The sequence below is a fragment of the Berghia stephanieae genome, chromosome 5 (assembly GCF_034508935.2).
Source record: "Berghia stephanieae isolate SIO BIC M18660-M18661 chromosome 5, UCSD_Bste_1.3, whole genome shotgun sequence".
Lineage (NCBI taxonomy): Eukaryota > Metazoa > Mollusca > Gastropoda > Nudibranchia > Aeolidiidae > Berghia > Berghia stephanieae.
Genome location: NC_088364.1, coordinates 11,822,338 through 11,834,837, shown reverse-complemented (window position 1 = coordinate 11,834,837; position 12,500 = coordinate 11,822,338). Strand labels below are relative to the sequence as shown.

The window sequence follows — 12,500 nt, the reverse complement described above, 5'->3', positions numbered from 1 at the left end:
ATGATGATGATGATGATGATGATGATGATATGATGATGATGATGATGATGATGATGATGATGATGATGATGATGATGATGATGATGACGGTGGTGGTGTTGGTGGTGGTTGTAGTCATGATGATGAATGAGATGAAGACGATGACGTTGGCTATGTGGATAATTATGATGTTGCCGATAATAATGATGATGATGATAATGATAATGATGATGATGATTATTGATAATGATCTTGATCACAACAATTAGTTTAGCCCCCCAAAAATCCTTCATCCCATAAACCCGCAGATCAAAAGACGTCCAATTTATCACAAAGAAACAAAAGACTCCCACCAGATACTTCTATAAAACCCCACGTTTAAAAATTTAGTTTTTTTCTTTAAATTGAGCTTTTATATAGCGCAATATCCACTATACGTGCTCAATGCGCTTTACAAGGTCCCTGGCCAACATCAACATTTTAACATTTAGGACGGGACATTACTTCTGTTATGTGATATCACATTTTTTTTTCGAACAAATACAACGCTGTTAACGGCCAGGTACTGATTTTACACCTGAGTACGGTGAGATGATATGAATAAAGAGCCTTTTTCCAACGACTCAACTATGCGCCGAGGAGCGAGGCTCGAACCCCAGGGCCTTCCGATCCGAAAGCGAGTGTCATACCACTAGACCACATAGCCGCACAACACCTTTTTAACACCTTTTAACAAGGTCAAGGCCATCTTCATCAATCGATATGATAATATGTGACCCGACTAATAAAGACTCGCGGTTAACTCTCTCCTCACCGATCATTTTCAGTACTTTTCCAAAATGGCAGACTTACCCAGCAGAAATTTTATTTTAAAACTGAAACAAGCTCTCTACAAAACAACATTGTTATTATTGATTAAACAAAGACCATTCTTCAAAGTTTGTGATGTACAAAATAAATCTGAATAAGAAAAATGTATATTGTATCGTAACAAATGTGACGATTTTGTTGTAGGTGGTATGGAGAGGGTTAAAGAGGAAAAGAGGAAAAGAGCAAATAAATCTCAACAAGAAAATGGAAATGGATTGGCCACGGTGTAAGCTATAGCACTGGCACCTTGTAAAGCGCCTTGAGCACATTTAGTGGATATTGCCCTATAACAAATGAGATGCTACAAAATATAAATCAATTTCGTTAATAACTTTATTATAACCCCCGCCGCCCCTCGTCCTCCAGTCCCCTCAGGCTACCAGATCATCTCGTGAGATGCTCGGATTCGTTGACAACGTTCAAATCTCGCTTGAAGTTTTATCTTTTTACGTCATAATGTTGCAAAACTATTATCATATTTTGTTGTTGTTAAATTGAATTTGTATCACTTTTCCATCAAACTTGTCTTACTGTGATATGCTTTGTTTTATATAACTATAAAGCGCTTAGAGCCTGTGACAACGGGGTAAAGCGCTATATAAATGTCAATTATTATTATTATTATTATTATTATTATTATTATTATTATTATTATTATTATTATTATTATTATTATTATTATTATTATTATTATTATTATTACCATAAAAAAGCTCTTTTTTTCCTTTCATACACACTTGTTCAGTTTCTTATATTACGAAACAAGCTGTGGACGGGAACCCTCCGGGAAAAAGAGAAAGTTGGGAGGCCAAAGAAAACACGGAGAAGGTCAAGTTGGCTGGAATGTTCAGCTAATGTTAATATAATAAATTTAATAAAATTCCATTTATCCATACCAAAGGGGAAATTTATTTGTCTCTAGGGTCTATTCTAATGGAAGACTGCAGCGCCGCAAACTGTGCTAGGACGAGGTGATATATGTATATAGTTATTAAATAAAAACCACGAAATAAAAATGCTCGACTTTCATGTTAAAGGAGCGGTATATATATATATAATATATATATATATATATATATATATATATATATATATATATATATATAATATATATATATATATATATATATATACATACATATGTTGTTGTCTTTTTTATGGCGGAGGCGCGGGGGGGGGGGGGGTTACACGTCGTTAAGCTCACTTTTATGGATGGAAATTTGAAGTAAAATTTGTCTGGTAAGATTGAAAAAAAAAATTAAAGTAATTGTTTTGATAGAAAATGACAGAGTTGATTGTTCCTGGCCCATTACAGGACGTTGACCGCTTACAGCCCGAGGGGGCCATGCGCCGAGGAGGGAGGTGGGGGGGGGGGGGGTATAATAAAGTTGTTAACGAAATTGATTTATATTTTGTAGCATCGCATACGTTGAAAATCGATTTTTTAAAACATTTTTTTTCTTTGAATAGGACGTTTCAGAAAAAAAAAACTGAGATCAAATGATTTTTTTTTTTACTTAAGGCTAGTTTTCTCTCAATTTCAACCCACTAAAATATATTCAAGTTAAACGTCTTTATCTGCATAAGGCAGCAGCCTCTTATGGTTTTCACACTACTATGTTATGACGATCGACCCAATCAGCAAAGTCTGGTCTGCATTCGTGCACCGTCGCGAACCCGCCGGAAAATTAGCGAGAAAAACGTTTCATCCAAATATCACCTCCAAATCACCTCTTATCTATATCTTCTATAGTCCTTCAGATCCATTGGGCCTTGGTGCCGGAGTTTATCCGTAACCATCGTTATGTTATAGCCTGATACTGAAACCCAAGAAGACTGGCAGTTTGACGTCATTATTTGTTTTTTTGCACCGTCTAGTGAGTTGTCGTTAGTAGAGCTCATGGAAACAAGTTATTTCATTGGCTGAACTATTGAATACAACTCACGATTTGTTTTCTTTTGTAACAAAAGACTGGCATTTTGACGTCATTTTTTGGTCAGTATCAGGCCATAACTTTACGAAGGTCACGGTTTATCCCGGTTTCTATAGCGTGAAGTCTTTATCCGTCAATTCTTACCCAATTTTTATCCCAGAATTAAAAAAAGAAAAACATCTCTAAAACTCTTGATAAAATTGTTCAAGGCCTGAGATGAATTCGCAGTGTTAATAAAATTGTTCACCATTTTCAAGAAATTAACCTAAAAATTAGTTGTCCTTCAGAGTCATTCGGCCCATGGTGCCAGAGTTTATCCCGGTTTCTATAGCGTGAAACGGACAATAGCAATTGTTTGTTATCCTTCGGATAGGACGCTGGTCTATCGCAAAGTAATTTCCGCCAAATCTAACAGTCTCAGCTACCTGGGTGGACAAGGGGAGGGGGGGGGGGAGGTCAGAAACAATCTCGACTGCACTCGGAATTGATCTTGGTCCCTTTGCGTGTGAAGCGAGTGCCTACCAACTGAGCTATCGGTACCCAACTCTCATACCTGAGACTTCCTTTCTGACAAGATACTGGTAATTTTATTTTAATCGATTGATATTTGACAGACGACTTATCTGGCCAAATTGTTATATGGTGCGGCTATGTGGTCTTGAGGTATGACACTCGCTTTCGGATCGGAAGGTCCTGGGTTCGAACCTCGCTCGGCGTATAGTTGAGTCCTTGGAAAAGACTCTTCACTCACATTCTCTCACCGTACCCCGGTGTAAAATGAGTACATGTCCGTTAACTGCGTTGTTTATGTCCGAAAAAAAATTGTAATATCGCCTAACAGGTGTCATGCCAACGTCCTACATGTTAAGCGTTTTGCTGTTGGCCAGGGACCCCTTGTAAAGCGCCTTGAGCACGTTTAGTGGATATTGCGCTATATAAAAATCTCAAGTTTTAAATAAGTCTTTTTTTCATAGAATGACAGAATTTTACCACAGATAGATTGTTAATACAAAATGGACATCTGATATGACACAGGGATTTTGTTTCAATTGCTCTGACTGAGGCAATCAATAAAACATGGTGAAGGGTATTTATTGATGCTATGCTGATAGGTTAAAACTCACTACATCCGCCAGCCAGATAAAACGTACCAACACAAAAACTGTGTGTAACCTTAAACGTTTTTAGTCTGATTGATAGAATTTAGTGTCAACTAATCATCAAAATGGCTGTTTGAAAAAACAATAACAAATGAGCGCTTTTTATGTTTTGGTACCATACCGGTGGCAGAGTGCTACGGTGTCGGGTCACGCAACAAATTCCAGCAATGTTGTGTATGACCAGTGAGCAAATGGGTGACAATAACAACAAAAACCCGGTCTTCGACATTTGTGAATGAGTGTCTGGCTTTAGATAATAACTTTAATTGTAAAAATGATATTACCCAAAAAAAAAAAAAAATAATAAATAAATAAATAACGTCGAACACGTGACTTTTACTTTATTAAATGGAATTTTGTTTCCATTTTGTTTGCCAGTGGACCAGCTTAACTAAAACTTTGTGGTAGCGTGGCGCTGTGCTTGGTGCTTAAGTATCAATCTCATTTTAAAAATTGAGTCACAAAAAAAACAAAACGCTTTCCTTGAGGCAAGCAGCAGCTTCTACTAGCCTCTCGTTAAAATGTAATGATGATATCTTCCCAGTACCCAGGCAACGAAATCGTTGCCGCACTTGTGTACAGCCAAGAACACGCTCAGTAGCCTCGTCATAACGCTCGACGAGATGCTCTGCGGTTTCAGGTTCTTGTCCACAACGCGCACACGTGGAACAGGTGGAAAGTCCCCGCTGATGAAGCGTCGCACCCGTCCAGGCGGCGAATCCGTTGCCACATCCGTGTACAGTCGCGAACTTTCCGGTAGCTTCGTCACGATACTAGGCTCAACCAGATGCTCTGCGGTTTCGGATTCTTTGCCGCAACATGTATGTACATACTTGGAATAGGCGGAAAGTACCCACTGATGTTGTGAGGCAAGCAAGTTTTGTTTCACTCACTTAGAAGAAATAAAATTTCCTAAATCCTGACTATATCGACGTAAAACTCAACCTTCTTCATTTTATGACTCATTCCGACATTACACTAGATTGATGCCAAATGACACAAATGTCCATTTCATTAATTTTCTCTACATTTGGAACTAAACCTTCGTCACATATATTTTTGAGTAGGGGAAGGGGGGCATGGGGCAAGATCATCATAATGTTATAGTTATTTATTCAAGTAGTCAGCATATCAAAACGCCAAGTGAAACTTGTTGCTGGTGATTCGCCTTGACGTCACATAATGGACAAGCACTCGCGTAGCGCATGCGCCATCTCATGGACCGGAAATCCACACCCATCGTTGTCTTCCGGAAGATCTGTCATGTCCATTTTATATTGATAACAATGGCATGACTTCTAATTCATTTTATCTTTTTGTTTTTCTTGTTTTTTCTTCATTTTTGTTTTGTTTTGTTTTGTTTTGTAATCATGCTTTTACCAATAGAAAGGATCTTAAAATACATTATGATGGGCTGTCTCGACGTGGGAGAAACAGTCTTTGATTTACTAGTGGGAAAACCCTAGAACACGATATGTGCTTATTTCCAGGGTTCTTTTTTAATCATTCTAATTATACGTTTCTACATGAAATGAGAAATGAGAGATTGGGAGGGGGAGGGGGGGGGGTGTGAGGTAGGGTGGAGGAAAAACTTCGGTCCACAAGTTATTTTCAAAAAATCACACAATTATGCTTTTTTTAAAACCCCCTCCTTACCATCTGCATCAAACTGGTCACATAATTTGCTACGACACAATATACATTTGTCTTACTCAGATTTATCTGGTATATCACAAACTTTGAAGAATGATCTTTGTTTAATTAATAACAACATAAATTTTTTTGTAGAGAGCTTGTTTGAGTTTTTAAAAAAAATCTATTTTGATGCCATTTAGGGTAAATATTGAAAATGATCGGTAAGGAAAGAGATAAACCAGTTAGCTCGAAGTCCCAGGTTTGAGAGTTGTTGCCACGATGAGGGTAATTTAAATCGATCGATATTTGAAGGACGATTTTTCTGGCCAAATTTTAAAATTTCTGTCTTTCTAGAGTACGGCAGTTAACTGGTCAATGGCCTGACGGCCTCATAATATGCCACCTCCATCAGGCATTCAAAAACATAAGCTCGGGCCGTGGCCATTAGGTCTCATTGATGGAATCATAAAATACTCACTAATTCTACCCGCTGGACTAGACGTACCAATACACAAAACTGTCTGTAACGGTAAAGGTTAAGGCTGATTGTTAGATTTTTGTGAGAATCAACCGCCCAACTGGCGGTCTGGAATCGATAACAAAGAACAAAGTGACGTCATTCATACCATTCATTCTATAGCCCGTCTATTGATTGAACTCACTCAACATCAAAGCATGCCGGGCCTCTTTACGACCTTATCTTGTCCCCAATCCCCCTCCCCAACAACCCTACCTTACATTGTAAATAGGCTTCAACTGTCGTGACGTCACTTCCCTCATTATGACACAGAGCAATTTAGTAATTGGTTCTAGGCTATCGGAACAATGGCGGACGCCCTAATGAACTACTTCGACGAGCATAAAAAGTGTATCCAGAGGAGAAAAACATTATAAATCTGATCATGTTTTGACTTTTATACATTCTGATCACAAGACATGTGAAAAAGTTCTAGCCAGCATGAAGAATAAAAAGTACTGATTTATTTGTTTAGAACCAAGCTGCTGGTTGCTAGGCGGATGTGACATCAGACTATTGAATCCTATTGTAATCATGGAAGAAGCGGTCTGTGATTTATTAGTGGGGAAAACCCTTAAACTGGACGACGTCTGAATATTTACAGGTTTGATAACCCAAATTGTAATAGTCTCATTGGTGTTGTAACGGAAATTACTCTGTCTGTTAGATTTATTGTACTTTGCGATTGGCAAACGTCATATCTGAAGGGTAACAAGCAATTGCTATTATCCATTTCACGCTACAGAAACCGGGATAAATTCCGGTTCCATGGGGTCAATGGCTCTGAGGGACAACACTGAGTAAAAAAGGAAAGAGTGAAATGAAGAGAGAGATAAAGAGAGAGAGAGAGAGAGAGAAAGAGAGAGAGAGAGAGAGAGAATATGTGCGTGTGTGAGAGAGAGAGAGAGAGAGAGAGAGATAGAAAGAAAGAGAGAGAGAGGTAGAGAGAGAAAAGAGATAGAAAAGAGGGAGAGAGAGAGAAAAGAGAGAGAGAGAGAGAAAGAAAGAAAGAAAGAGATAGAGATAGAGAGAGAGAGAGAGAGAGAGAGAGAGAGAGAGAATGTGTGCATGTGTGAGAGAGAGAGAGAGATAGAAAGAAAGAGAGAGAGGTAGAGAGAGAAAAGAGATAGAAAAGAGGGAGAGAGAGAGAAAAAAAGAGAGAGAGAAAGAAAGAAAGAAAGAAAGAGAGAGAGAGAGAGAGAGAGAGAGAGAGAGAGAGAGAGAGGAGAAGGAGAGAAAAATAATGCGAGTAAATGTGACTCGTATATAAGGGAATAGCACAAAAACAAACAACGTTTCGGCCCTTGGCCTTCGTGAGGAGACAGACAACAAAACACAAAAATGTAAGGTAACATAATATAATTTTTGCTTGTTGTTGTATGTCTCCTGACAAAGTCCAAGGGTCGAAACGTAGTTTGTTTTGTAGTATTCCCTTATATATGAGTCACATTTACTCACATTATTTTTCTGTCAATCCTATTGGCTCATCAAGATTATGAGTCATTGTAATGAACTAAAATTCGTCACGATTTGTTCACGCCTTCGATGGAAACAGACAGTATAATATGTGTTTACTTTACGGACAACAATAAACCCCCACCTCGCATCTGGCAAATAAAAACAATTGCACTAAATAGGGTTCAACAGTCGTGACATCACTCCCCTCGTAATGACGCATAGTAACAACTGGTTCTAAACTATCGGAACAATGGCGGGCGGACGCCTTATGAAATACTTCTACAAGAATAAAAGTGTATCCAGAGGAGAAAAACATAATCTGATCATGTTTTGACTTTTATACATTCTGATCACATGATATGGGAAAAAGTTCTAACCAGCATGAAGAATAAAAAGTGCCGATTTTCTTTGTTTGGAACCAAGCTACTCGTTGCTGGGCGGACGTGACATCAGACTATTGCATCCTATTGAGAAAAAGCAGACACGCCAAAAACCATGTCTCGTCCTACATGTTCAGTGTTGCTTTTGGATAGGGACCATCCGTTTTGAGCACGTGGATATTGCGCTATGTAAAAGTTAAAGTTCTTATTCGCTGGAGAGTTTTGTGCGGCTATGTGGTATAGCGGTATGACACTCGCTTTCGGATCGGAAGATCTTGAGTTCGAGTCCATAGCAGCGCGTAGTTGAGTCCTTGGAATAGGCCCTTTACTCATTTTCTCTCATCGTACTCATGTGTAGAATGAGAACCGTTAACAGCGTTGACTCTGTCGGAAAAAATGTATTATCGCCCAACAGGCGTCATGTCTCGTTCTACATGTTGCTGTTGGTCAGGGACCCCTTGTAAAGCGCTTTGAGTACGTCTAGTGAATATTGCGCTATATAAACTCTCAAGTATTTAAAATTCGTCATGATTTTTTCACACCTCCCGATGGAAACATACTAATAATAATATAATAATAGACTAACATAATATGCTTACTTTATGGACAACAAGAACCCCCCCCCCCCCCCCCCCCCCCAACTCCCCCCACCTCGATTCTGGCAGTTGAAAAACAAAATAATAAACGCACTTGATTAACAAAAAGTAATTATTATCTTGTCTGACACGCCAGTAGTCAAATCTCGTCCTACGTGTTCAGTGTTGGTGTTGGCTAGGGACTACCCCATGTAACGCATTTTGAGCACGTTTAGTGGATATTGCTCTATATAAAAGTTCGAGTAAGTTTTTCCCCATCTTATTGTCTCATTTAGGCACCTCTAGCTTTTGGTTCGAGACGATGGGTGACTGTCATGATTTTTTCAGACCTCCCGATAGAAACAGACATAATATTGATATGTTAACTTTATGGACACCAAGAACCCCCCAGCTCGCGTCTGGCAGATGAAAAAAAAACAAACAAAAAACGCACTTTATTGACAAAAACTAATTATTATCTAGTCAGACAGGCCAGCAGTCATGTCTCGTCCTCCATGTTCAGTGTTGGTGTTGGCTAGGGACCACCCCTTGTAAAGCGTTTTGAGCACGTTTAGTGGATATTGCTCTATATAAAAGTTCAATTTTTTATTTCCTGGATGGAGAGTATTGTGCGGCTTTGTGGTCTAGTTGTATGACACTCGCTTTCAGATTGGAAGGTCCTGGGTGGGCATAGTTGAGTCCTTGGAAAAGGCTCTTTAGACACAGTCTCTCACGGTCATTATGTGTATGGTTACCTGACCGTTAACAGCGTGACTCTGTCCGAAAAAAAATTGTAATATCGCCAAACAGGCATCATGTCACCTCCTACATGTTATATGTTCCTGTTGGACAGGGACCCTTTGTAAAGCGTTTTGAGTACGTTTAGTGGATACTGCGCTATATAAAAGTTCAAGTTCTTAATTGCTGGAGAGTATTTTTCCGACGGATCGAAGTAGGAGATGGTTTGAAGACGTTGATGGAGAATCGTGGGAACTAAACCCTTGTAAGATTATGGCTGAGGAAAATTAGGGTTTAGTGTTCGGTGACGGAATTGAAATGGGAGCCGCTTGCTGAGATTGAAGGGCAGTTTGACCGATGAAGGATTAGACACCAGATAGAATTGAATTGGAGAGGGGTAGGGGGAGGGGAGGGGATTAAAGATGATATAGAGACGTATGAGGAGGAGGGGGGGGGGGAGTTGGAGGCGAGCTATAGAGTCGTAAAGGGGGTGTGGGAGATAAGTAAGGTTGTAGGAAAGGGGTGGTGGATTGGAGACAAGACAGGGACGTTAAAGGGAGGGGTGGGGGGGGGGGGGGGAGTAAGATAAGGTCGTAGGAGGATGCATTGGAAACTAGATAGTGAAGCAGGGAGGGGGAGGGGAAGACGAGATAGGGACGTAGGGAGTGGGGTGGGGTGAAGGCGAGATAGGGACGTAGAGAGTAAAGGGAGGAGTTGGAGACCACTTTGTTCTTTGTTATCGATTCCAGACCGCCAGTTGGGCGGCTGAGTCTCACATAAGTCAAACAAACAGTCTTAGGCTTTATAAAATGTACAGACAGATTTGTGTGTTGGTACGACAAGTCTGGCGGGTAGAATTGGTGATTACTTTACGATATCATAAAATAAGAACTGATGACCACGCCCGGAGCTTACGTTTTGGAATGCCTGATGGAGCGAATATTATGAGGCCGTCAGGTTATTGACCAGTTAACTACCGTACTACTCTAGAAAGACAGCCATTTTAAAATTTGGCCTTCAAATATCGATCGATTTAAATAACCCTCACCGTGGGAAAAACTTTCAAACCTGGGACCTTGCGTCAGCTAACTGGTTAAAAACAAAGCAGAATTGTGTTTTTTTTTTCGGTGTTTCTTTGTTACGAAACCTGCCAAAACCGGCCGAAACTCGACAAAGCTATGGAAAGTAATCAGCAGTTGGGAGTGAACCTGGGACTCAGGGAAGTGTACACCACTGGGGAGTGAACCTGAGACTAGGTTTCGGCGGGTTCCGTAGAAAAGCAATTACTTTTTTTTACGAAATCCGTCGAAACGCGACGAAACCCGACGAAACCTGACAATATCCGACAAAGTCATAGGAAGTAGGCAACAGTGGGGAGTGAACCTGGGACTCAGGGAAGTGTATATTAGCGGGGATTGAACTTGGGACTATGGGTTTCGGCGGGTTTCGTCGTAAAACAGAAACACCCCCTTTTTTAAAACTTGTGGACCGAAGTTTTCCCTCCACCCCCACCCACACCATCCACCCCATTCCCAATCTTTCATTTCTCATTTCATATAGAAACGTATAATTAGAATGATAAAAAAAAATAAAAAAATAAAAAGAAGTGTACAAAGAGTTGATAAGGACGTAAAAGTCCATCTTTGCAATGCTCTCCAAGTGAGTTCCAATGTTATGAAATCAGATTATGGCCAAAGCCAATGGGATCTTGTTCGGATTTCCCCCATTGATGGCCGACGTCTGCAGACATTGGGGTCACGGATAACAAGCCTTGATTAGATCAAGACTCTCCTCGGTTGGAGGTAATATCGGTGCATTGTGATGAGCTCTTCGAGATCTGAGGCGGATTGTGACCAAACCACGGGAAATAATCGTGTAAAATATATAATTGTTAATCTTCGGTTTGCCTGTCTGTAAATATATCCTGTTTATCTATCTATCTATCTATCTATCTATCTATCTATCTATCTATCTATCTATCTATCTATCTATCTATCTATCTATCTATCTATCTATCTATCTATAATTCAATCTGCAAGACAGCTCTGTTGGCGTACTACTTCTCACTAAATAATCTCTCTCTATCTGACTCTAACTCTCTCTCTCTCACTCTCTCTCTCCTTCTCCTCCCCCCCCCCCCCTTCTCTCTCTCTGTCTGTCTCCCTCTCTTTGTCTGTCTGTCCGTCCCCACCCCCCCCCCACTCTCTCTCTCTCTCTCTCTCGATCACACCCTCTTATCACACATATAATCGTCACACAAATACCCAAACACCCCAACACACACACACACACACACACATACACACCTTCACACACACGCACACACACACATACACACAGTGAATGAAACAAAATACACAACGACTTAATCAGCCTCAATCAAAGCCAACCAGTGTTTATCGATCATTCCTGTGACTGGCAATAATATTATCAAACATCGCCACGCCCCAGGGAACGAAAGAGATCACAGACTCCAAGCTCTCTATCCAACAACAACAACAGCAACAGATCACCTTTTTTTTTAAATTTTGTCAATAATTTTTAACTTCAAATAAATATCGATCGATTAATTTGGCCCAGAACTTGTCAAAAATTCTCTAAACGGCTATGTGGTCTTGTGGTATGACACTCGCTTTTGGATTGGTAGATTCAGGGTTCGAGCCTTGCTCGGCGCATAGTTGATTTAGGATAGGCTCTTTACTCACATTCTCTCCAAATACTCAGTTGAAAAACAGCGTTGTCTCTCTCGGGAGAAAAAATGTGTAATATCGCCTAACAGGCGTCATGTCTTGTTCTACTTGTTACGTGTTGCTGTTGGTCGGGGATCCTTTGTAAAGCACGTTGAGCGTGTTTAGTGGATATTGCGCTATTTCTTCTTTTTCTTCTCAAGGTTGATATTTTTTGACAAGTTTTTAGTCATCTGATTTGATCGATATTTTAAGTTACAGTTTTCTGACCAAAAATGAAGAAAAAGCATTCTGTCAGTGTGCGGCATCAGCCAATACTTGGCCTGGAAATTTTCTTTTTTAAAACATTCTTTCTCTCTCAAAAATCAAATAATTGAAGATGATTATCTATAAATGATACGTTGAGATATTTCAGTTTTGATTTTACAATTTTATCGACAATTTGGAAACTTAAAAAAAATATGAAATAAAATAAAGATAATTGGCAGAACGTAGCATAACCCACGGGCCATTCAGTGGATATTTTGTGGATATTAATATTACGCTGCATATATGCTCATGTTTGTT

The 12,500-nt window shown here is 39.7% G+C and overlaps 1 protein-coding gene across 1 annotated transcript in view; it reads right to left on the bottom strand.

Moving 5' to 3' along the window:
- LOC144974071 (caspase-6-like) overlaps positions 1 to 12,500 on the bottom strand; it is a 166,884-nt gene that overhangs the window by 109,348 nt on the left and 45,036 nt on the right. The window lies entirely within an intron of this gene.